The sequence below is a fragment of the Dama dama genome, chromosome 20, assembly GCF_033118175.1.
Source record: "Dama dama isolate Ldn47 chromosome 20, ASM3311817v1, whole genome shotgun sequence".
NCBI classification, from domain to species: Eukaryota; Metazoa; Chordata; class Mammalia; order Artiodactyla; family Cervidae; genus Dama; species Dama dama.
Genome location: NC_083700.1, coordinates 4,084,711 through 4,111,444, shown reverse-complemented (window position 1 = coordinate 4,111,444; position 26,734 = coordinate 4,084,711). Strand labels below are relative to the sequence as shown.

The following is a 26,734-nucleotide window of genomic DNA, read 5'->3' as shown; positions in this document are numbered from 1 at the left end:
GTCCTTGTACTTTGATGTTTTCCAAAGATGCTTACTCTGAGGCTTGATGGGTGAGGACCATTAATACCAAGGATCCTTAGAGAACCCCACTGAGATTGCTAAGGGCCAGTGATATTAGTGAGAGGACTGGGATGACACATAAACTTATTCCACTGACAGTAAAAGTTTAAAGATGAAAAGGTAGTTATTCTAGAAAGTACTAACAAAAAGAGAAAATTTAATGCCTGAAAAATCAGAAAGGCCCTAAATATTTAACTTGTACTTTTCCCTCATGGCCGATCATTCTCTCCCATGGGTTTTCTTGCTTTCTCCTAACCCTTCTTCCTGCTTCCCAATCATCTCCAAACATTCACTTTTAAACTATCTCACTCTACTCTCTTCCTATTGCATTACTCTTTAAAGAAATAAAGTTATGAAGTGTAGGTAAGATATCTGCTCTAACTGCAAGTACATGCATACACCCTCTATTTAAAATACAGAATAATAGTTCATTTCTTTATCTCAAGAACAGGTATACCAAAATAACTGTGTTACTGTTTACTTTTGGTGCCTTACATTTTCTTTTCCTTTTTTCTTTTTTTTTTAAACCACGAGGTTTAGTGATCCTTATTCAAAGAGGAATTTTATGTTATACATTACTGTAATGAATCTTTTAACTGGAATGTGGCTACAGATGTGCCAAACCAGGAATGCTAAACTTGGAATTCGAAGAGCTCCTGTCTCAAAAACCCCTAAGTACCAAAGAACCCAATGAAAACTGTGAACCTGAGTTTTTGTTTCCTCAACTGAAACATACAGGAATTAAGCGGAGTACAGAAATCAAAAATACATATATTTTATCATTTTCTTATCTATTGCTAATAAGATTGTTAATTTTCCTTTCTGAGATCAAAGCTGGCCTCAAAACCCTTCTCAACACAGCAGCCACTACCAACCAATCCAAACGGACACATAGGAAAAGAAAAAAAAAAAAAAAAACTGTCAGTCCTTGTCTCCTTAAACTCTAAAATTCTGTGAACTTAGGACTTCAGAGAAATATTCTTCCACTTTTCTCAATCACAGTTAGTAATAATTTACACTGCCATCTGTTTTAATTTCTTGCTGGCTAAAATAGCAAATGTGGGAAGTCAGTGCCAATACACTTTGGTTGATACTCTACGCCAAGGAGAACTGGGGACATCCTGGCACCTTGATGGCTGTGGCAGTTATGAAGTGTGCCAGATGGCTTCCTCTTCCTGAGCATCGCTGAGCTGAGAAGAGGTCCAGAAGGTGATGGTAGGAAAGAGTGGAAGCTGCAGTCTGCTTGTGACAGAGCCATCAGGACTTTAATGGCTAAGTTATGACCAACTTCAAATATCCTAATTTCCTCTTCCTCTATCATTCATTTAATCACAACTTCTAGTTATACCACTCTTCAAATAATGAATTCTGTAAGTACATTACCTGCTGTGCTGCCTATCTTACTTCTTGTAAATTCACCGTTTTCAAGCCTCTGACGTACTAGTCTATCCACAAGACTCTATGTAGGATTTTCACGCGACAGTTGACCCTTGAACAACACAGGTTTGAACTGTGCTGTGGGTCCATTTATATGAAGTGTGTGTGTGCTTAGTCACTCAGTCGTGTCTGACTCTTTGCAACCCCACAGACTATAGCCCACCAGGCTCCCTTGTCCATGGGGATTCTCCAGGCAAGAATACTGGAGTGGGTTGCCACACACTCCTCCAAGAGATCTTCCCAACCCAGGGATCAAACCCAGGTCTCCTGCATTGCAGGCGGATTCTTTACGGTCTGAGCCACCAGGAAAGCCCAAGAATACTGGAGTGCAGAGCCCATCCCTTCTTCAGGGGATCTTCCCGACCCAGGAATTGAACCAGGGTCTCCTTCATTGCAGGCAGATTCTTTACCAGCTGAGCTACCAGGGAAGCCCACTTATATGCAGATTTTACCCCGTAAACATGTACTACATTACTACATGGATCTGTGGTTGGCTGAATGTAAAGTTATACTTGGATACTGAACTGTGCGGCGGTCAGCACACATAATCTGTGCACTGTTCAAGGAAGGGTCAATGCTATGCATAAACATATAGATTTGAATCAATATTCTCCCATTGGTATCATCATCTCCAACTGAAGAAATCTAGTGTTTAAAATAGTTACCTTATAATTCTAAATAAAATATTTAAAAACTGGCATCTAGATTTTCAGAAGAAAATGTGACAGTGGTTTTAAAAATGTCTTTGAATGATAACCATGGCAAAATAATAAAGCTTTGATAAACATGATATCCAAAAGGAATCCCTTGCCTACCCTGCATAAAAACGTTACTGAGTCCGTATTTCAAAGCAACAGAAATTTTAGATATTTTCAAACATGCTTTATCAGTTAACGTGTACTGAAGTGAAATATAAAACGGATCTCCTACTGATCTTTAGAGAGGAAATCAGTGTAGTAATCCAATTACAGAAGGTATTCCAGCAGTTTCTTACCACGGACACTAGGAAAGATATTTCTAAGGCCTTTAGAATTCATTACTCCAAAAGACTTAGTAATCTGCACTTTACTCAAGTAAATGAGTTTTGCTTCAACTGGTTTTGAAGCAAATAGTTTCTGCCATTTTGACAACACTAGTTCCCTCCATATGAAGGACCTCCCACCCTTCCTGTGAAATTTTGTACAGAATTAAACAGGAAAGGCTTCCAGTATTTTTCTTTCACTTTGACAAGTAAAACAAAATAAATTCTAATGATAATAAAGAAATCATTTTCAAGGTAGTAAATGTTTTCAGAGATGATTCCATTTGATTTAATGAATACTTTACTTGACTTTCTCAGTCTTTAAAGATTAGTATGTGTTCAGACTACAAAAACAGAAGAAAAATAGTACCTAAACAGGATCTAAAACAATGTGAGTGATCAGATGTTAAAGGGAAAAGATATGAAGTAGGAAATGAGATCAGGCGCAATTTAAAGTTTTAAAAAGTATGGGAATGTTGATATGATAATGACTCCAAGATCTGAAAGGAATCTAAAATACAAAAGGAAGTATTGCACTTAGATCACATGCCAATGAGGAAATGTTTTTCAGGTCAGGAAGCAAAATTCTACAATTCTAGAAAGGTGATATCAGTCCAATTAATTATAGGTCACCACTTGCTTTCATTATTCCACTGGAAATATTTCCTATAACCTAAGCTTCAAAAAAATTTTAGATGGCTGTTACTAAATTTTTTTCATCTAGTCTTTTGCCTAGGAATTAAGCAATAATGAATTACAATTTAAATTCAAATACTGATAGGTATACACCCTTTGATTTGGATTTTCGGTTGAAATTTGTCATGATGTTGGTAGTAACATACAAAGAAAAAAACATTACAAAGATTTATATATGGAAAAGGCAAGATTACTCACCTCTGGAAAAGTTTTATACATCAAGGGCAGCTAAAATACCTATTCTTAGAATTACTAATATCTATAATTCCCAGGTCTCAGCCTTTAGGAAGCCTAACTGAAATACTTAAGTGACTTTTAAACTCTCATACTCCTAAAGAGCATGTGATTTGCTCTGAAAATTACAAGATACACACACACAAACACAACATGGGTGAAGAAGGTGGACCAAGCTTATGCAACTTACTATTTACTTTACTATACTTGTACTACATTACACTCATACAATTATAAGTTATATTATTACTCTTGAGTTAAAAATTTACCATAAAGCAACCACAAATGGTAATGTAAAAGAGTAAAGTTTGGTTTCTTAGAAGATGAACGCGTCTTTAGAGTTACTAGCTAATTTTTAAGGCTTTTAGGGAATTGGTGCTCTCCTTTATCTTTTTTCTTTTTATAGCTTTAATGATACACATTTTACACAACACACTCTAAAACAACCAGTGGCTCAAAGGAATCACTAGGAAATTAAAATACTTTGAGATAAATGAAAAACAGAACATATCAAAACATGTGAGATGCAGCATAAGCAGAACATAGAGGGAAATTTATAGCCATAATCACCTACATTTAAAAAAAAAGAGAGATTCCAATTCAACAACCTTGCCACAAAAAGGAAACTAAACTAAAGGCCAGCAGAAAGAAGAAAATAATAAAGATTACAGCAGAGATAAGTCCTAAAGGACTGAAAACAAAACAAAACAAAACAAAAAACAAACCAGAATCAATAACATCAGAAGCTGGCTCTTTGAAAGGATCAATACAATTGACAATCTTTTACTTTGACTGACTAAGAGAAAAATAGAGAAGATGCAAACAACTGGAATCAGAAATAAAGGAGAGGATATTAGTAACAAACTTAAAAAAATTAAAAGGATAATAAGTGAATACCATCAACAATGGCCCACCAACAAGTTAGATAATAAATGAATTAATTCCTAGAATCACATAAATGACCAAAACTGACACAAGAAGAAACAGAAAATCAAAACAGACCTATAACAGGCAAATAGATTGAATCAATAATTTAAAAACCTCTAGGATCAGATGACTTTGTTTGTGAATTCTAAAACACATTTAAGGAATTATTAATACTGGTCCTACTCAACTCTTTGAAAGTACAGAAAAGGAGGAACAATTCTTAACACATTCTGTGTGCAAATCCTATAAAGAATTTCCTGTTCATAAACTACAAGAGTTAATGCTGTTTGAATGTCAATATTCCTCAAAGTGATCCACAGATTCAGTGCCATGCCTATCAAAATTCAAATGACTTTTATGGCAGAGACCAAAACTGAGCATCTCATCATGTGGAACCAAAAGGGGCCCTAAATGGCTAAATGATACTGAAAAAGAGAACAAATCTGGAAGACTCATACTTCCTAATTTGAAAACTTACTGTAAAGCTACAGTAATCAAAATAGAGTGGAACAGCCATAAAGATAAACATAAAGACCCATGGTACAGAATTGAAAGTATACAAATGAATCCAAACGTCTACATCAAACTGATTTTTGACAAAGGTGCCATGACCATTCAATAAAGAAACAACTGTCTCTTGAACAAATGGTGCTGGGACACCTGGGTAACTACATGAAAAGAATACAGTTCTGAACTCCTGCCTCACTCCATATATTAACAAAAAACAAAACAAAACCATGGATCAATCACCTAAATATAAGAGCTAAAGGTAGAGAACTATTAGAAGAAAACATAGGGGTAAATCTTTCTGACTTCAGCTTTGGCAATGGATTCTTAGATGGAAACCAAAAACATAAGCAACAAAAGAAAAAAATAGAGAAATCAGATTTCACAGAAATGAAAAACATCTGTCCATTTAAGGACAACATCAACTACAGGATGGAAGAAACTACTTGCAAATCAGATATGAGGTCAGAGTTTAATATCCAGAATTGTAAGACCTCTTACAATTCAAAGACAAACAATCCACTTAAAAAATGGGCAAAGGATTTACTAAAATTTACTGCATGTGAGATGATAGCTCAGGGACAGGGGAAGAAAAGCTCTTATTGTACCTCTTTTCAAATTCAAAAGATGTTAAACCATGAATATACATTATTTAATCAAACCTTACACTCTGTTTTTAATGCTTTATTTTGTAAATTATCTAGGATATTGCTATGATCAATCATACAAATGGACATTTTAATTGTATTCACATACTGATAAAAAGGCTTACACTGATAAAAGAACACAAAAAACTTGAGAAAAAAGAAAAAACAAAAATATTAATCCTTAAATCATAAGACCTTTTAAAAAATATAAATTTATGGAACTAGGGTAAAATATGAAATACAAGCAATCCAATATCAAAGGATAAAATCAAATAAAAGTTTTGTGCTTCTATACACTGGGATTAGTTTCAAAGAAAGGCAAGATAAACCTCATTATTTACCAATTTAATTTTGAGGGAATACAACTCTGGTACATTAGAAATGGTAAATTTTCTGGTAAAACAAAATACGATACAAATAATCTTTGCGACCCCATGAATCACAGCACGCCAGGCCTCCCTGTCCATCACCAACTCCTGAAGTTTACTCAAACTCATGTCCATCGAGTTGGTGATGCCATCCAGCCATCTCATCTTCTATTGTGCCCTTCTTCTCCTGCCCCCAATCCCACCCAGAATCAGGGTCTTTTCCAGTGAGTCAACTCTTCGCATCAGGTGGCCAAAGTACTGGAGTTTCAGCTTCAGCATCAGTCTTCCAATGAACACCCAGGACTCATCTCCTTTAGGATGGACTGGCTGGATCTCCTTGCAGTCTAAGGGACTCTCAAGTGTCTTCTCCAACACCACAGTTCAAAAGCATCAATTTTTCAGCGCTCAGCTTTCTTCACAGTCCAACTCTCACTCAGATCCATACATGACCACTGGAAAAAACCATAGCCTTGAGTAGACCAAACTTTGTTTGCAAAGTAAAGTCTCTGCTTTTTAATATGCTGTCTAGGTTGGTCATAACTTTCCTTCCAAGGAGTAAGCATCTTCTAATTTCATGGCTCCAGTCACCATCTGCAGTGATTTTGGAGCCCCCCAAAATAAAGTCTGACACTGTTTCCCCATCTATTTGCCATGAAGTGATGGGACCAGATGCCATGATCTTAGTTTTCTGAATGTTGAGCTTTAAGCCAACTTTTTCACTCTCCTCTTTCACTTTATATTTACATATATAATATATCTGATTACTGACAATGCAAATTTATAAAGACTTCATGCAGTGCAATCAGATTTTAGTGGTAGAGTTTTTTATGATTAAAAAAGGGAAAATAAAAATTAAAAAAAAGCTTAAACTGCATCTCATAGCAATTAGGTTTCTATGCTATTTTAAAGATTATCTTAAGAAAACATAGTAAAAGGGATGCAAACATTAATGCATTGCACAGATTATGTTACAAGCTGAAAAAGGAAAAAAGAAACTCAAACACCATCCTGCCAGGCAGAACTGCAGAACAATCTGAAAGTGGACACTGATCCTTCAAGACATAGAAAATTTTCATACTTTTTAATATCTCACAACTATTCTTAAATGTTATGTAAAATAATACCATAAGTAAGAAAACAGTCATGTTTACCATTTTTAAATTAAAAGTACCTATAGGTATAAAAATTATTAAAGCTCTACATATATGTTTTCTTGAGGATCAGTATAAATTCCTTGTGCTAAACAGATAATTAAGGATAAGCTCTCATATGGGTTTTGCCAATGCATTGTGTACCTATCATACTGTAGGTCCCATGAATTATGATTAAAACCAGTGGTAAAGATTAAGAGGATAACAAAAGAAAACTTGTAGGACACGTTCGATAATATTCTTAACCTATTTAAAAAATCTGTGAAGTGCAAATTTATTTCATAAATTGAATAATTCAAATAAATAAACTTGTTTGCATATAAATCATTCACTATTTAAATGAGATTACAGATAATTTTTCCTTAATCTTTTAATGGCGAAATAGAACTCTAAAGAATACTTTCTATAGTATTTATGGCTTATAGTATAGGCAATGTGTACCAAAATAAATCTGCTACTCTATTTTAGACATTTAAAGCATCTGTCAATAACAGGTTAGCTACAAGAAAAATGAAAAAGATACTCTCAAAAGTTATTGCAGACAATATTATAACTATCCTATTCTAAGACAAGTCTAACTACTGCCAAATAAATACAATAAAACTAACATTGACAAGAGGTAACTACAAGTACACTTGAGAAAAGAGTTATATTATTAGTCCCTATTAATGTTCAATCCCAAGACTGTCTATTTCTGTAGGCAAGTCACACATATCATATCAAGAGAGAGATCAAATAAATTAGTTAACTGGTAATGTAGAGAACGGACAGTGTTCATGGCACATAAATGGACCTATAGTAATAGTTAGTGGTGTAAAAGCTAATGACGCTTTAAGCAAAATTGGAAAACATGAATACCATGCAGTTTTACTGAACTCACCTGACAGAGGTGTAAAACCATTCTCTAGCAGCAGAGATGCATGCACAAAAGTAAGAATATGATTGCAAGTAATAGACTTTAACAAAATAAAAATATAACACTAAACTTCAAAATGACGAAAAATGGACAACATGATGATCTGGGGGATGACAGTACTTCTATGGGTCTCACCTCTCTCTTGGCCAACTGCACGTTAGGGACGATGTGCGGTGGGCAGCGCCCCAGCATTAGCATGATGCTCGTCTGTCTGCAATCCGAGACACCTAGAAGACCACAGGGTTAATCAAAGACGACACTGGAGGCCTCCTGTGCGTGACGGGACTTCAAGGCTATGATTTGGACCCTGTCACTTCTGTTTCAAATACATATTCAAAAGGACAATTTATGATGAGGAGGAAAACAAAAACAACAACCACCTGAGATTCCAAACAGGACAAACATTTTTGTAGACCAGAAATGGATTTAAAACACTAGTAAGAAGCAAGGGAGCAGACAGGGAGGCTTACTAGACTTCAGTTCTGGGAACAAAGAGCAATAACAGAGGACTGGGGCAGCTTTGATGGTTTTTAATCTTTGTTTTGGGGGGAAAGGTACCTGCAAAGTCACGATCTTTGGCTAAGGTGAAAGAGTGGTTTGCATAATGAAAACGCATGCAAGGGGAAGTCCATGGGGGCTGCCCCAGTCTTACAATGAGAACTGCCAGACTGCATCCAAACCATTCTCTAGCTCTTTCAGATTCTTAACGACAACTGTGGGACAGAAGCCCAGAAGAGGTGAAGTGTAATCAACCACAAGAAAGGTATTAATAGAAAGGGAGAAGTATCAAGAAAGGAGAAAAAAAAACACCCTTTTAAGATAAGCCTGCAACAACCGTTACAAAGGACTTGATGAAAAGAAATCCGAGAGCCAATAAACTCTGCAATCAAAGACAATCAATCCTAGAGAAATTAAAAATGGAGTAATCTAAAAATAACTGAAGTTATAAATAATATATACACCTGACTTGGTTTTCTAAATTACACCATAGAGAGGCATATAATTGTAGGTTGGTAGACATAAAAAATTAAAACTAGACTGTAAAGAGTCACTTTCATACTAAACAGAGCTTTAATCCAAAGATAAAAATAATCAACTACTTTCCTTAAAAGCTGAAAACTCTGGAATTATTTCTTAGAGTGTTTGTTAGTTTAAATAACAGATTTGTGCTTGAAACAGAGTTGTGTTACAATTATATTGGGGGTAAAATGCTAACAAGAAAAACAGAATGTTTTGAAAAAGTTGCAAGAATCTGGTATAACTTACCTCTGATCCTAAACGACTATCTGCTGACATTCGACAGAAAGAGAGTAGAGCTTGATGGAAAGCAGGAGACAACTTCCTAGAAAAAAACACTGAATGAAAATGGGACAATACCAAATAGTTAAAATGGCGTTTAAGGAGAAAGTAAGTTGCAGGTTATAATTCCCATCATCGCATGAATCCTACCCCACAAATGTTTGAATTCCTCAGCTACACAAGATTTAAGGTCACGTCACTGGAGAATCATACAGGGAAAAAGGAATAGCAATAGCTGCTGATCTTAAAAGAGCTTGATATTATGTGAATGAATGTCTTAAAAATGCTAATGGATTAAACCTGAAGTTGTATGGTAGGTCAATGACTATAGAAAGTGTTTGCAAAACCTGAAATGAGGATTTTTTTTTTTCTTCCTGAATTGTCTCTGGTCCCAGAAAGGTAAAGAGTGGCTGCGAAGGCTAACCTGGAATGTTGCTGCGAAGTTCTGCAGATCTATATCATGATAATGATAACCCTTAATGTCAGAAACCCACACAAAAGAACTAAAAATTAAAAATAAATGAAGTAGAGACTCATTCAACATTCGCATATATTTTAAAGGATTTTTTGTAATTGAAAATATTAGCCTATTTATGTTTAATAAAGAAAGTTAAAATATTTATATTTGTAAAATAACACTGGTCTCTATGTAATAGTATTCATAATATTGTAATTATGAGTTGTACTTCATGTGCTTAATCTATGAAAAAAAGAGGTAACATCTAAGGTTACATAACAGAAGTTATTTAGTATACACCACAAAGCGGCCCCCAGTAGCATCTGATTTTGGAGTGTGCCAAAGCTGAAGCCCTGTTTGCTCATTACGTCCCCCCTCCCCTATTCTTTCAGCGGAGGGAGCTACAACGCATCTAACTGCCCAAGCCAGAAAGTCTTTATCCTTCCCTTAGTTTTCAGCTCCTAATCCAATCAATTTTTACCTTCTAACTGTCTTATAAATCTATCTACATCTTTCCAATACAGAAAATTCCACCATTTCTTTCTTGGACTCTTCCAAAAGATATCCCATGAGTCTCCATTTTTGCTACCTTCTAATTACCACTACTCTAGAGGACTCTTTCTAAAACTTCAGTTCAGTTCAGTTCAGTCACTCAGTCATGTCCAACTCTGCGACCCCACGGACTGCAGCACACCAGGCCTCCCTATACATCACCAACTCCCAGAGTTTACTCAAACTCATGTCCATTGAGTCAGTAATGCCATCCAACCATCTCATCCTCTGTCGTCCCCTTCTCCTCCCGCCTTCAATCTTTCCCAGCATCAGGGTCTTCTCCAATGAGTCAGTTCTTCGCATCAGATGGCCTACGTATTGGAGTTTCAGCTTCAATATCAGTTCTTCCAATGAACACTCAGGATGATTGAATCTCCCTGCAGTCCAAGGGACTCTCAAGAGTCTTCTCCAACACCACAGATAAAAAGCATCAATTCCTCAACACTCAGCTTTCTTTATAGTCTAACTCTTACATCCACACACGACTACTGGAAAAACCATAGCCTTGACTAGATGGACCTTTGCTGGCAAAGTAATGTCTCTGCTTTTTAATATGCTATCTAGGTTGGTCATAACTTTCCTTCCAAGGAGTAAGCGTCTTCTAATTTCATGGCTCCAGTCACCATCTGCAGTGATTTTGGAACCCCCCAAAATAAAGTTTGCCACTGATTCCACTGTTTCACCATCTATTTGCCATGAAGTGATGGGACCGGATGCCATGATCTTAGTTTCTGAATGTTGAGCTTTAAGCCAACTTTTTCACTCTCCTCTTTCTCTTTCATCCAGAGTCTTTTTAGTTCCTCTTCACTTTCTTCCATAAGGGTGGTGTCATCTGCATATCTGAGGTTATTGATATTTCTTCCGGCAATCTTGATTCCAGCTTGTGCTTCTTCCAGCCCAGTGTTTCTCATGATGTACTCTGCACAGAAGTTAAATAAGCAGGGTGACAATATACAGCCTTGACGTACTCCTTTTCCTATTTGGAACCAGTCTGTTGTTCCCTGTCCAATTCTAACTGTTGCTTCCTGACCTGCATACAGGTTTCTCAAGAGGCAGGTCAGGTGGTCTGGTATTCCAATTTCTTTCAGAATTTTCCACAGTTTATTGTGATCCACACAGTCAAAGGCTTTGGCATAGTCAATAAAGCAGAAATAGATGTTTTTCTGGAACTCTTGCATTTTCCTTGATCCAGCGGATGTTGGCAATTTGATCTCTGGTTCCTCTGCCCTTTCTAATTCCAGCTTAAACATCTGGAAGTTCACAGTTCATGTACTGTTGAAGCCTGGCTTGGAGATTTTGAGCATTACTTTACCAGCGTGTGAGATGAGTGCAATTGTGTGGTAGTTTGAACGTTCTTTGGCATTGCCTTTCTTAGGGATTGGAATGAAAACTGACCTTTTCCAGTCCTGTGGCCACTGCTGAGTTTTCAAAATTTGCTGGCATATTGAGTGCAGCACTTTCACAGCATCATCTTTTAGGATTTGAAATAGCTTACCTGGAATTCCATCACCTCCACTAGCTTTGTTCATAATGATGCTTCCTAAGGCCCACTTGACTTCACATTCCAGGATGTCTGGCTCTAAGTGAGTGATCACACCATCGTGATTATCTGGGTGGTGAAGATGTTTTTGTACAGTTCTTCTGTGTATTCTTGCCACCTCTTCTTAATAGCTTCTACTTCTGTTAGGTCCATACCTTTTCTGTCCTTTATTGTGCCCATCTTTGCATGAAAATTTCACTTGGTATCTCTAATTTTCTTGAAGAGATCTCTAGTCTTTCCCATTCTATTGTTTTCCTCTATTTCTTTGCAGTGATCACTGAGGAAGGCTTTCTTAACTCTCTTTGTTATTCTTTGGAACTCTGCATTCAAATGGGTATATCTTTCCTTTTCTCCTTTGCCTTTCACATCTCTTCTTTTCATAGCTCTTTGTAAGGCCTCCTCAGCTAACCATTCTGGCTTTTTGCATATCTTTTTCTTGGGGATGGTCTTGCTCCCTGTCTCCTGTACAATGTCACGAACCTTCATCCGTAGTTCATCAGGTACTCTGTCTATCAGATCTAGTCCCTTAAATCTATTTGTCACTTCCACTGTACAATCCTAAGGGATTTGATTTAGGTCATACCTGAATGGTCTAATGGTTTTCCTTACTTTCTTTTAAAACTTAGATACCATCATGTTCCAAGTCTCTAAAATGAGTCAACACAGCTTATATGACTTAGTCTCAGCTTAATTCTCCAATTTCCCCTCCTGTTTTCTTCTCATTTGCATGCTTTGCTTCAATCTTCATAAATCCTTCTTAGCTCCCCAATTGCAGTGTTCTTCCTGCTCCTGTTAGTCCCTCTTAGGGGGAAGACTTCCTCTTATCTCTTTGCCTGGTTCACTGCTACTTACTCCTCAGGTATAAAGTTAGAAAATACTTTTTCCCTGAAACCTTCCCTACTCTGATGAGGAGGTTAGGTACCCTGACTGTGTGTTCCCCAAGCAAGCTGAACTTCTCTTATATTACCGCCTTTTACAATATTATAATTGCCTGACAGTCTCTCTCATACTGTAAAGTTTGTAACCGAAGGGTACCATATGTCTGGTTACCATTACTGTACTCTTCATTTGGGCTTCTCTAGTGGCTTCATTTGGGCTTCCCTAGTGGCTCAGATGGTGAAGAATCTGCCTGCAATGCAGGAGACCTGGCCTGGATCCCTGGGTTGGGAAGATCCCCCGAAGAAGGGAATGGCTACCCACTCCAGTATTCTTGCCTGGAGAATTCCATGGACCTCGAGAAAATTGGCAGGCTATACTGCATGGGGTCCCAAAGAGTCAGACATGACTGAGCAACTAACAATTTCACTCTTCTTTTAAACTTCATACTCTTCATTAACATTGCCTGACATACAGTTAAGAGCTAAAAAAGTTAGTTGGATAAATTTAACAATCATCTTTCTGCTGAGAGTGGCTTTGGACTATAAAGGAGATATATGGAACTACTAGACATTAAGAACGACTACAAATGCCACTGCATTATTTTTATGACTATATCTTAACCATATTAGATTAAATGCACTTTGAGGACTGGGCCATGTCTATTTTGATCACACACAACCACACACAAAGTTGTGGCATATGAGTAAAAAAAATTTGCTTTGGGAAAAACAAAAATCAAATACTTCTCACTAATAATGAGTACCTTTAAGTCTAAAACAAATTAGTCATGCTTTCCTATTACATCCCAACACTTGCTCTAATACTCCTCCATTTAATAGGAGGAAGAAGTATGACTGGCTCAGAATGCATCACAAGGTATGTGTGAGGATTAACTAAGCTAGCATATGTAAAGTATTTAGAACTGTGCCTGATATATAAAAAGATCTCAATAAATATTCCTCTCTTAGAGAATATTCTTTTTTCACATTATAATGTAAATACTTTTTGTCTCCTCTACTAGGAAACATAATCATGATGGGCAAGGGACCCTGCTTTAGTCATCTAAGTTCAATCATTGCTATTCAATAAAAATTAAATGAATTAAGATAACATTAATGACACAACATTACTAATGGAAGCAGACACAGGAAAAAGGACTAAGATCAAGAACTAATCGCCTTTTTATAAAGGCAACTATTTAATATCAAAGCTTTCTACTGAATCTGATAATGACTGTAGAACACAGAAAAGATAAAAAAACACTGGGTAAAATACAGCACACAGAACATACATATTATTTATGGGTTTCAGTACTTAGCTAAAATAGGACCTAGTTCATTTATGGTCTATTCCTCTTTAACACAATTTAACTTAGCCATTACTTGTGATTTTTTTGCAGTGATGTGGACTCTGCTATGTGTTAAGTTCATGTCAGACACATAAAAATTCATGTATCTGATCTGCAAAATAAGAACTGAAACTCTTCTAGTTTGATAATGTACTAAATAGCTGAAAGATGCATTTCAAAACACAGAACACACACACACACACAAAAACACAGAACACATACTAACCTATTGGGTTTATCAAAATGGACCGTGTTTTTACTTGATGGAGAAGAAGATGGTATTCCTTCTCTTTCTCTACTGGGGAAAGAATGTGGGAAATTCTCTTTAGGAACAGTGGAATCAACTTCATCTGATTTTGAAAGATAGACATCCTTGTTTTCTCCCTTGTCCAAACTATTTATAACTCAATTCTTTCCACTGTCTTCAGAGTCTTTGTGGGGAGACTGATCCAAAGAAGGCTGAACAATGTCACAAACTACAGGGCTGGCAAAGTGTTCATTTTTGAGGAAGTCCATTTCACTGTAAAAGAAAGAGAAATTATTGGTGAGGAATTGTATTTTTTAAGACTTTGGCAATAGCATAAACCTCATACTGGATTTAATGCTTTAAAAGTATAACATATTAATAGAAAGGGGTTTGGCAACTATTTATTCTTTTCTGTACCATGTATATTGATGCTTCATATAGAAATATAGCCACAAACTCTTACAAAACATAAAAATGGTTTTATAAACTATGCTTTGGATTATCACTTAGCCTTCTTCATGTGTGAAATGTGGAAAATTCCATCTAACCCACATCATGAGTGTAAGAATTAAATGAAATAATGAATGGAAAATATGTATAACACTAGCACGAAGAAGTTACTTTATTACTACTGATACAACCTAAAGAAGGTAAAAAATATCTTACTCCTTGGTTCTAAGACATATATGACTTAATGATTATTACAGTGATTAACAACTTTTGGGGGGAAAAGAACACATTAAGTATATAAGCAATTGTAAGATTTTTTTTCCCCCAGAAGTATTAGGATATGAAAAATTATAGCTTACCACTGAAATATTATCTTATATGTTTATATAATCTGTCAATTTCTTTAATAATTTTAAGAGGTTTTATAGAAATGATGATTAAGTACTAACCTTTCAAGTCTTCTGATTTGTTCCATCAAAGACCATTTTTCACTGTTTAATAAACTAATTTTATCTTCTTATTTCTGCACTAGCAAGGAGTTCTAAAATCAAAATGGGAGAAAAACAGGAACTCAAGATCTCATAGTCTGCTTTGACATGGCTTAAACACTTTTTGTAGACTTGATTATTAATAGCTCTCACCTCTACAGTCTGAGGAGTTTCAAGGGTTGAAGGAAGGTTGCCTAAAACTGGTGTCAGAGCCTCTAATTCGTCTTCTTATACACCACTGGTCACGTCCACAAGGTCTTTCCAGTTACTTGATGATTTCCAAAATATCGGTAGGGCTGTAGTGAGTCTGGAGGTTTTGGAATGTTTAATCCTGCATCATCCCATAGTTCAAAATCCTAAAAGATAAAAAACAGTAGCATTCAAAAAATCTATGTGGCTGTTTTATCTTGCATTTTTGAGATGTATCTTTTCCTTGTTGCTAATATCTTGAAAACTCAACATAATTGTGTGATAATGTCAAAGTGTATGTGCCCGGTGAATAAACATCCTGGGAATCAGGAAGTGTCTAGGATTAGAGTGTGAGATGCACCCCCACCTCATACTTGGAAAATAAGGGAAACAGGGTCCTCAGTGGAGAGACAAGTTTTTGTTATAGCAAGAAGGATATTCTGGACTTCCCTAGTGGCACAGTGGATGAGAGCCTGCCTGCCAATGCAGGGGACCTGGGTTGCGTCCCTGGTCTGCGAAGATTCCACCTGCCTTGGAGCTACTGAGTGCAAGCTCTAGAACTTGAGGGCTGCAATGACTGAGCCTGCAACCTGCAACTACTGAGACTTATGCACCTAGAGCCTGAGCTTGGCAACAAGAGAAACCAAGGAATGAGAAGCCCGTGTACCCCACAGTGAAGAGTAACCCCAGCTCACCACAACTAGAGAAAGCCCACGTGCAGCAACAAAGACCCATCACAACCAAAGAATTAAAAAATAATAAATTTCTAAAATTAAAAAGTATATTCAGAGAGAAGTTGAAAATAAAGAATGTTTATTTACAATAAGAAAATTTCACATAGCACCACAGAAAGGAAAAATAGGAAGTAAAGGAAAGAATGGGCAAGGGAACCAAAAAATAGTAAGACAAGGATTATATGCAGATAAAAATATAAGAAAACTATCAAAAAGTGTGTATTGAGTGTTACTGTTCATGCAGATACAGAGATGAACAAGAGATTCATTTAGCCTCAAGAAGATTATAGGCTAGTCAAGGGAGATAAGAGATAATCTTAGGTAACAATAGAGCCATGAAGATAAAATCAGGTCACTAATATAAATGATCAAAAAATAAAATCAGGTAAAAAGTCTTACATTTTAGGCAGAGGTTAAACATGAAAGGAGTGAGAGCTCTAGGATAGAACTGCTTTAAGGTCAGTTGAAATGACCATTAAACATCACTTAGTGGTTAAAGAATAAGTAATGATGAGCACTTGCACTGCCATTTATAAAATAGTTTTATTGGGGTATATAATTAATAAATAACAAACCACACAGTTTAAATCCAACTCTTTGTGACCCCCTGGACTGTAGTCTACCAGGCTCCTCCGTCCATGGGATTCTCCAGGCAAGAACACTGGAGTCGGTTGCCATTTCCTTCTCCAGGGGATCTTCCTGACCCAGGGATTGAACCTGGGTCTCCCACCTTGTAGGCAGACGCTTTTACTGTCTGAGCCACCAGGGAAGTCTTAAATCCACAAGCTAATCTAAAATGTACAATCTGCTAAGTTTTGCCATCTGAGTACACACCTAAAGAGATCAGTGCAATCAAGAAGACGAACTTGGGGGCTTCCCTGGTGGCTCAGTGGTGGCTGATTCATGTCAATGTATGACAAAAACCACTACAATATTGTAAAGTAATTAGCCTCCAACTAATAAAAATAAATGAAAAAGAAAATAAATAAATAAATAAAGCCAAAAAAAAAAAAAAGAATCTGCCTACCAGTGCAGGAGACACAGGTTCGATCCCTGATCTGGGAAGATCCCACATGTCCTGGAGCAACTAAACCTGTGTGCCACAGCTACTGAGCCTGATTGATCTAAGGCCTGGGAGTTGCAACTATTGAGCCCATGTTCTGCAACTACTGAAGCCCACACCCCTAGAGACCCTGTTTTGCAACTACAGAGTAGCCCCCGCTCGCTGCAATTAGCGAAAAGCCAGCACAGCAATGAAGACCCAGCACAGCCAAAAATAAACAAATAAAGCAGAGGAAAAAAAAAAAAAGATTAAATACCAAAGCTATGAAAAAAAAAAGATGAACTGTTCACGCCCCAAAGTTTTACTGGCTGCTTGTGTAATACTTCCCCCTTTTTCCTCACAGATGCCCTGTTCCTAGGCAAATACTGTTCTGTTTTCTGTCACTGTTACAAGTTTACATTTCTTAGAATTTTATATAAGCGGAAGCATACAGCAAGTACTCTATTTGCCTGGTTTCTTTCATCCAGATTATTGATTTTCAGACTAATCTATGTTGTTGTATCTGTCAGAGGTTCACTTTTCTTTATTGCTGAGTTAGCATTTCACTGTAACGATACATCAGAATTTTTTACTCAACTGCCTGCTTTTGGATGCTTCGGTTGTCTCCCTAATGTTGGCTATTATAAAGAAAGTTGGTGTGAACACTGTGTAGGAGTCTTGGTATAAACATCTCTCTTCACTTCTCTTGGACTGTAATATCTACGAATGGAATGAGCGAGTCATATAGGTGGTGAAGGTTTTACTTTTTTTTAAATAGGCTGCCAAAAAATGTTCCAAAGTGACTGCACCATTTTGGACTCCCAAGAGCAATGATGATATTTCTACTTACTCCACATCTTTGCCAAGACTTGGTACAGTCTCAGTTAAACCTTCTAGTAAGTGTGCTATGGTATTTCATTGTGACTTAATTTTTATCTCCCTAATGACTAAAGATGTAGAACATCTTTTATCATGCACTTATTTGATATCCATATATGTTCTTTGTTGAAGCATCTGTATAAATTTTTTGTCATTGATTCATGTCAATGTATGGCAAAAACCACTACAATATTGTAAAGTAATTAGCCTCCAACTAATAAAAATAATTGGAAAAAAATTAGAAAAAGAAAAAAGAAAAAAAATTGGGTCTTCTTTTAAAAATTATTCACTTTAGAGAGTTCTTTAAATATTCTGGATAGAAATTCTTTATCAGATATGTTACTTGAAATATTTTACCTAATCTATGGCTCATCTTTTCACTTGTTTAGAGTCGCTTTCAAAGAGGAGAAGTCATTGACTTTGATAAGAACACAGATTTGATGAAGAATACCATACTTTTGGTGTCATACACGAGAAATCTTGGCCTACCTTCCAGGGTTGCAATGAATTTCTCCATGTTTTCTTCTAAGAGCTTAGAATTTACATCTAAATCCATGATCTGTTTGAATTACTTTTTGTATATGGTGTGAGGTATGGTTTGAAGTTCGATTTTGGAGGTACATAGATATCAAAATGTTACAGTACCAATCGTGAAAAAGACTACTTTCTGAATGGAATTTACTTTGTGCTTTGTTAGACATCAAAAGATCATCTATGTGTAAGTTAATCTCTTGACTCTCCACTAAGTTCCAATGACCTGTCTACATTTATGTCAATCAGATACTGCCTGAACTATAATATCTTAAAGTCAACTAGTTGAAGTCCCCTAATTTTGTACTTCTTTATTAAAGTTGTTTTGGCTATACTATGTTATTTCCATAGAAATTTTAGAATAAGCTAACCTCTACAAAAAAAGCTGGCGAGACTCTGATTAAGATTGTGTTAAAAGTACAAATCAATTTTACAGAAACTGACACTTTTTGACAATACTGAATCTTATCTATTAGCACAATATATCTCTTCTTTATGTCTTCTTTATTTTCTTTCAGCATGTATAATAGTTTTCAGTGCATAATCCTTCATCTAAGTATCTCCTATATTTTTTGATACTTTTGTAAATGGTATCTTTAAAAGTTGAATGTCTATTTGTTGCTAGCATACAGAAATACAATTCATTTTTGTTTACTGATCTTGTATCCTACAACTTGTCTGTCATCACTTATTATAGTGTCTTTTTAAACGCAGTCTATAGGATTTTCTATATATATAATCATGTTACCAGTGAAAGTTTTCTTTCTTCTTTTCCAAAATATATGCCTTTTATTTCTTTTTCTTGCCTTGTACTGGCTAGATTCCTCAGTATGGTGTTCAACAGAAGTAGTGAGAGCAGATATTCCTGTTTTATTCCTTATCTTCCACCATTAAGTATGATGTTAGTGATAGTTTTTCTGTAAATGTCTTTTATGAATTTGAGGAAATTCCTCACAATTCCTAATTTCTTTAAAGCTTTCACGGGAAAGACACGTTTGATTGTGTCAAATGTTTTCTTTTGAGATGATCATATGATTTCTTTTCTCTTTTGAAAAGTTTCTTAAAATGGTGAATTACAATGGTTGATTTTTGGACCAATCAATCTTATGTTCCTCAGATAAACCACTTGGTCATTGTGTATTAGCGTTTTTACACATTGTTGGATTTGATATAGTAAAATGTTATACAGATTTTCTATATCCATGCTCATGAGGAAAATGAGCCTGTAATTTTCTTTGTTAGCCAGATCTGTATCTGGTTTTGATGTCAGAATTGTGCTGGTCTCATAGAATGAGTTTTCAACAATTCCCTTCTCTGCAATTTCTAGAAGAGTTTGTGGAGAAGTGGTATTACTTCTTCCTTAAATATCTGGTAGGTATCTACAGTGATATAACCTTGTTCATTTACTTTACTTCTTCCTTAAAAGTCTAGTAGATTTCTACAGTGGTATAACTTTGCTCATTCCAGATTCTGATAATTTGCTTCTTGTCTCTTTTTCTTAATAAGTCAGGCTAGAGGTTTACCAATTTCATTACCTCAAATACCCAGTTTTTTGTAGTTATTAATTTTTTTCTGTTGTTCTCTGTTGCCTATATCACTGATACATTCTCATTTTTAATACTTCCTTCCTTTCAATTTCTTTGGACTTCAGTTAGTTTTCTTTTTCTACTTTCTTAAAATAGAAACCAATCTTCACCAATTTGAAATCTTCTTTCTTTTCTGTTCAGTATTTTGGTGTTATGGGATTTTACTGTATGTATAACTTTTAAAACAATTAAAGAAGCTAGATAAAAGAGGAAATAAGTATATTATAAATTAGAAAGGAAAAAAAATTCTTAAAAAAAAAAAAGGAAACTGTACCTGATCATCATTTTCATCTGAAAACGTCATTGATGTCAGCTTGTAGTTATTCTTCAAAAAAATTCACTGACTAAGAAGTTTAGAGCTCTCTTTTCGAAAGGTTTGCCTGGATCCTAGAGACGGATAAAAGATGGACACAGCACTGTAAGTCTTCCTCTTTCAATACTTGTGCTACCATTTCACATGGAAGATACTTTTAGATCTGACATTCACCCACCTGAATTTCAGGACTTGATTTGTAATTTTTTCGTTCCTGTAAAGGAACTTCATGTTCTGGTGGAAGAAAAGACAAATAATATTTTACTCTTTTACATTTGAAAATATCTCGGCTGCTTCTACATTGTCAAAGTAGAAAAAGTCTCAAAAAAGTTGTATGGACACCACCTGCAGCCTTTGTCAGGTTGGCTCGGAGGGCCTGAATGGTCTCCTTGGCTTTCCGTAGTTCAAAGTCCAGGACTGGACAGGGATTTGGAATAAACACACACAGGCAATCCAACCAAGAAAAGGGAAACAAAAATAAAAAATTAAAAAGGGTGGGTATGAAAAAAAAATACAATTTGTATTGAAAACAGAAAGCATGCAATCTTTATGAAACTTGTGAACACACACAGCAGAGCTGATTTGCAAGCAAACTGGTGACTGTTTTCCATAGTTTTAGAATATAGGGGACTACTGATCAAATGTTCTAGCTGTCTGACAAGGAATAGCTCTATTTAAAAATAAAATCTATGGCATATTCTCATTTAGGCAAATAAAAACCTTAGGTGTTGTGCTTCACTCAGTCTAGGTAAGAAATGGAATGGAATGTTTTCAGGTGACATAATTTTAGGGGAAAACACAAAACTTAGATGAAGTCCTAGCAAATACAGTTAAAGAAAATCTTAGGATTACAAAAAATATTTATCTAGAATAACGCTATAAATCAACATACAGAAACAGTGAATATATTCCTTCATTAAGATGTTGAGGAAGTATGTTTTAAGTATCTTACAAATGTGGGATGTCTATCAACTTTTCTACAAAGTATATGTCTTCTATAAACAAGCACAGATATGCTAAACACATATCTAAAAAAAGTTCCAAGGGATTTATTTTAGGTTGCATTTAAAGCCAAAGAATAGACATACGTTTGCTTTTTAAGTTACAATTTAAATCATTCTAAAGCAAATGATTGGGTACAATTCTAAGAGTGTAGTTATCTAAGGATACTGAATAAAATTAAGTAGAATTTCAAAGTTTCTGACAACTCTTCAAATAGATATTTGTTCACAGTAAGAGGTACTAATGAAACTTAAAGATTTCTCCTTTTACTGCAGCGTCTAATACAATAAACATGAATACTGAGGAAACATTTTAATGAGGTTTTTGAAATGTTTCATCATGAGCAAGATCTAACTATGTCTTTACTGGGAATTTTCTTTAAAATATATAAATACTGCTATGAAGAAAAAAGTATTGGGGGGAAAAAGTCATTTCTGTGAAGTAAAAGCTCTGAGAAAATTAAGTGATCTTTGTCACAACTGTATATTAAAAATATTATTTAAATAGTTCTGCATAAAGATGAATAAATTTAAAACTTTAGAGATGCAACTTTTTCCTGATTGACTAATAAACAGAAAAAAGAAGATGGCAAATGAAATGCTATCAGAGACAACAAAGCTATAAAAATATATGGAAAAAACAGAATTCACTCAATTTGCACATTTTCATTAAAAACTTAAGATATAACTGAATCACATCTAGTACATGAAGGTCAATTATTTTGATGCACAGAATTTCACTGCAGCAACACGGAAGGACAGCTAAAAATCAGATGACGTGTATATGACTATTTCTTTTTTTGGTCCTCAGCAATGCTGATCTGCATACATTTCTGTGCAACAAAGTAGAAACATTTTCCCTAAAAATTACACTTCTGGAAACTCTTAGAGTTTGTATTTAAAGTCAGACTGCACAGATTCGACATGTAAGGTAAGTACAGAAAAGATTTAGTTTTCTTCTATTTCAAAACTCTAGGTTTTGATTTAAAAGCACTTCACTATACCATAAACAAAGGAAGTATACATATCATACATTCAGTATCACTTACAATTTACTAAGACAAATTACAGAACAATTGCAGATCAGAAATGCCCTGCACCAGAATGATAGAATATGAAAAAGAAAAAAAAAAAAAAAAACTGGTTAAAACACAAACTGTGGGGGGTGGGGGACGGAAAACTCAATTCAACTGGTGAAAGTTTAGGTGACCAAGAGCAAAACAATGAATGATCAAGGCACAGAAAGCCAGAAAAACCCAAGTCAGACGGGAAGAATTTATATTTTTATGCACATCTACACACACATTGCAAAATGCCATTAAAAGTTACCACTGCTTTTAAAGCTAGTGATTATCAAAATGAATTCACTCTGCTGCTTGTTTCTTAAGACATAATACAGACTATAAAAGACAAAGGCATATCTTTGAAGCTACAGCACATCTCTATAAAGGCACAGTATGATCAAATAATTGCAGTTATGTGAAAAAGTTTTACATGAAAGGTCTGAACAGATGTATTTACACACATATGAATTTGTCACTTCTTTATTAAAAGATATTGGATTAAAACTCAAAACTTATTACTTCGTAAATGATACATTATACCAAGCAATCTCCAAGTCATTTTCAAATGTTATAATTCATAAGAATGTTTGAAGAAGTGAATGTTTTTTAAAAAACACTGTAGGAACCAGCTACCAGCCTGCTCACACCACTACCCCAACCCTCTACCAGCCCAACACTGTTGAATGCAATTTTAGTGGAACTAAAGTAATAACTGCAAAGATATAGGTATATTGTAATACTGCATATTATAATCTTACCAAAAAATTAATGACTAAGTCAGTATCAGCCATTCTAGATTAGCTGAAACAGTTATTTCTCAATCAAGGTTGAATAATACTAGTATTATATCAGGGGTACTTGAGTGCTTAGTTAAAAATCAGGCACTCATGACTTCTGATATATGCAAGTGTGTATCACCACTATCTTAAAATACTTTTTAGTCTTAGTTCTTTTAGCACAAAACTCAAAATAATGGTGCTGTATAAACATATGTTCATTTAGAGATCTTTTCCTCATTTAAGGAACACTGCACAGACTTGAAAAAATAAGCAGATTTTTAAATTTAGGAAAATGATGATGAAAATCATCACATACATATATATATATATCACACGCATATATAAATATATATATATATATAAACACACATACACACACACACATATATATATATATGTCAGATAAACAGTTTATTAATGGTTGGAGCAGACCCTACATTTGCATCAAGGGGCAATGGACTCAAAACCTGTGTTATCTATAAACTCCTTCTGCCCAAGACTGGTACAGGAACATCAAACAGAAATTTTTGTTCTTTCTCAGTAAGGTTTACATGTAATCCAATGACAGATGACACGGTAATTATCTCTTCTCAATTAGCTTCTAAGTTACTACCAATGGTTAGTAAAGAGACAAAAATCTCGTTGGAAATGGGAATTGTGATTAATTTAAAATTTCAGCCACATATCACACACGTGGTTCAACAACAGGCTATGGTAAAAGAGCCCTAAGAGTCAAAAGGCTGTTATCTTGTAATAACATGTATTTTCTTCCTTTTCCCAGTGAAGATGAAAGACTGCATCCATTCATTCATTTATACTGAAGTATCACTGACTCATAATATTGTGTTAGTTTCAGGTGTATAGCATAGTCATTCCATTTTTTTGTAGCCTATATTTCATTATAGGTTATTACAAGATATTAGATATAAACTTTTCTGCTATGAAGTAAACCCATGTTTAGTAGTTCATATCTGTTACTCCTGTACTCCTAACCTGTCCCATCCTCCCCTCTCTCTCTGCTTTGGGGAACCACAAGCTTGTTTCCTATGTCTGTAAGTCTATTTCTGTTTTATATATATATTCACTGGTATTATTTTTAGATTCCACATATAAGTGATATCACATAATGTTTGTCTTTCTCAAGACCACATGTATTTATATATTAGCATTATATAGTAAGCAAGAATTACTTTATTTCCCCAAACTTAAGAGAAAGGGTATAATCTTTAGATTAAAAATATAAGGTCAAAACTAATCACCAGTCCAGTTTCGATGCATGATACAGGGTGCTCGGGGCTGGTGCACTGGGATGACCCAGAGGGATGGGATGGGGAGGGAAGTGAGAGGGGAGTTCAGGATGGGGAACACATGTACACCCGTGGTAAATTCATGTCAGTGTATGGCAAAACCAGTACAATATTGTAAAGTAATTAGCCTCCAGTGAAAATAAATAAATTTATATTGAAAAAAAAAGGAAAAACAAAAACCTACCAACTATTTAAAATTTTCATTCTTACTTATGTTTGGTTATAGCATTTTGCTTAGTTATAACATCTTGCTTTTACATCCATGTTTCCCCTAATTAAAAATACCAACATACCTAATAACAAGAATGATGATAAACCTCTTAAATTTGACTTTAAGTTTTCAAATAAAAAATAGAGGAATGAAAATAATTACGTGGTCTTTTTCTGGGTTGAAGTTATTTTCAAATACATAACCATTTGAACAATAATACAATATAAAAAACTAAACATATTTGGTTAGTTTCAAAGAAACTAAAATACCATGTATTTAACACTTAATAAATAACATAAAACATATAATATCTAACATTTATGATATAATTAAATATAATGCCACTTAACAAATGATATAATTAGGAGGATAAGCCCTAAAACTATTGAAATAATTCCCACTTGATTTGCTAATTTTCAGATATCACTGATGTGATTTGCTCTTTTGACACAGCTGTCAATTAACAATGCTCACGACTAAACCATGACTATGGAGGAGGCAGCTGCACTGAAGTCTTCCAACGACTCCCCCCTTCAGCGGATACTGCTGTTGTTCTCATGGCTCACTCCTCTCTGAGACTCTGCTGAACTAAAAATGATTACATCATTTTTTCCCCTAAATCATGTAATACTGTTTGAGATTTTTAAACATTCAATAGCTCTTTTCTCAAGCAATAAATGAAAAGCACATATTGGAATGTCATTTTACATAGGTCAAACTTAATCCTTCACCCTAAGAGGTGGCATATGGTACAGAGTCGTGGGCTCTGTTGCTGGGCTATTCTACATTTGAGTCTTGGCTCTGCCACTTAAGTCTTAAGACTCTCTGAGTGCCTCGGTTTCTTGGGGAGTGGAAGATGAGGATAATTCTATAACCTAATGAGTTAACATACATTTACAAAATGTTCAGAAAGGAGCGAGTGCTATATAAAAACTAGCGCTCAACGGCACTCATCTTTATTTATGATGACTACGACAAGCAAATATTTGGCAGGTTTTAACAACCCTGTTCCAGTAAAGGGAAAAAAAGAATCAACAGGGTTGGTGAAGAGGGGAAGCTACAGTGTGGATGCTCCCTGACCCCACAGGGCCCTCATGGGTTCCACCTGTCCCATGTGGCATCTTTCCTACGCCGGGTGTGCCCGCCATTCCAGTGGGTTAAAATACGTAGCCAAGGGTGGCTTCCCATCTATCTCAGAGTCAACATCCCGTGAAAACTACAGTTCCTATAAAGACGTTCAGGAACTGCTTCAATAACTGACAGTCACAGCCTGAAGCACCAGAAAGGTACCAGTCACTGGACATCTGAGGAGCCAGGGCTTCTACACTGGTAAGTTCAGGGTGGACCACCAGAAGAATCAACTGGCCTCATCTGATGTGGGCAAATACAGAGGGTACAAACTGGTCTTCTGAAGTCCCTACAGATCCTATGGTGATGCCAAAAAGGCAAAACTGGTGGGGGGGTGGAGAAGGAAGGAGACTGGAATGCGGAACCAAGCAACTAAAAAGGATGCTGGTCTTCTTTTTGGAATGGGCAAAGTCCAGGAAGCCCTGAGTGGGCAGAGCATTGACAACCTCTATTTTCAGGATCACAGGAAAGTCAAATGAAGTTTCTAGAGGGATGTCATGGTGGCCAGGGAGAATCCAAGGAATGAAGACAAAGTTTTGATCACCAATCAGCATGGAAGTATTTAAACCAATTTTTAACCATCAGCAGAGTTGCATTGGTATATACCACGTAAACATTACTTAGCCGTGGTCTGGGGGATAAAAGGAACGAGGAAAACAAGGTCCAAATAACTTTGCACTAAACCATGGCTGACTTACACCTGCTTTACACCAGTTTTATAATTATATGGCTGTAAACTGTTAGCT

General features: G+C 35.6%; 1 pseudogene; it reads right to left on the bottom strand.

Moving 5' to 3' along the window:
* LOC133041382 (RAB11-binding protein RELCH-like) overlaps positions 1-26,734 on the bottom strand; it is an 86,607-nt pseudogene that overhangs the window by 29,689 nt on the left and 30,184 nt on the right.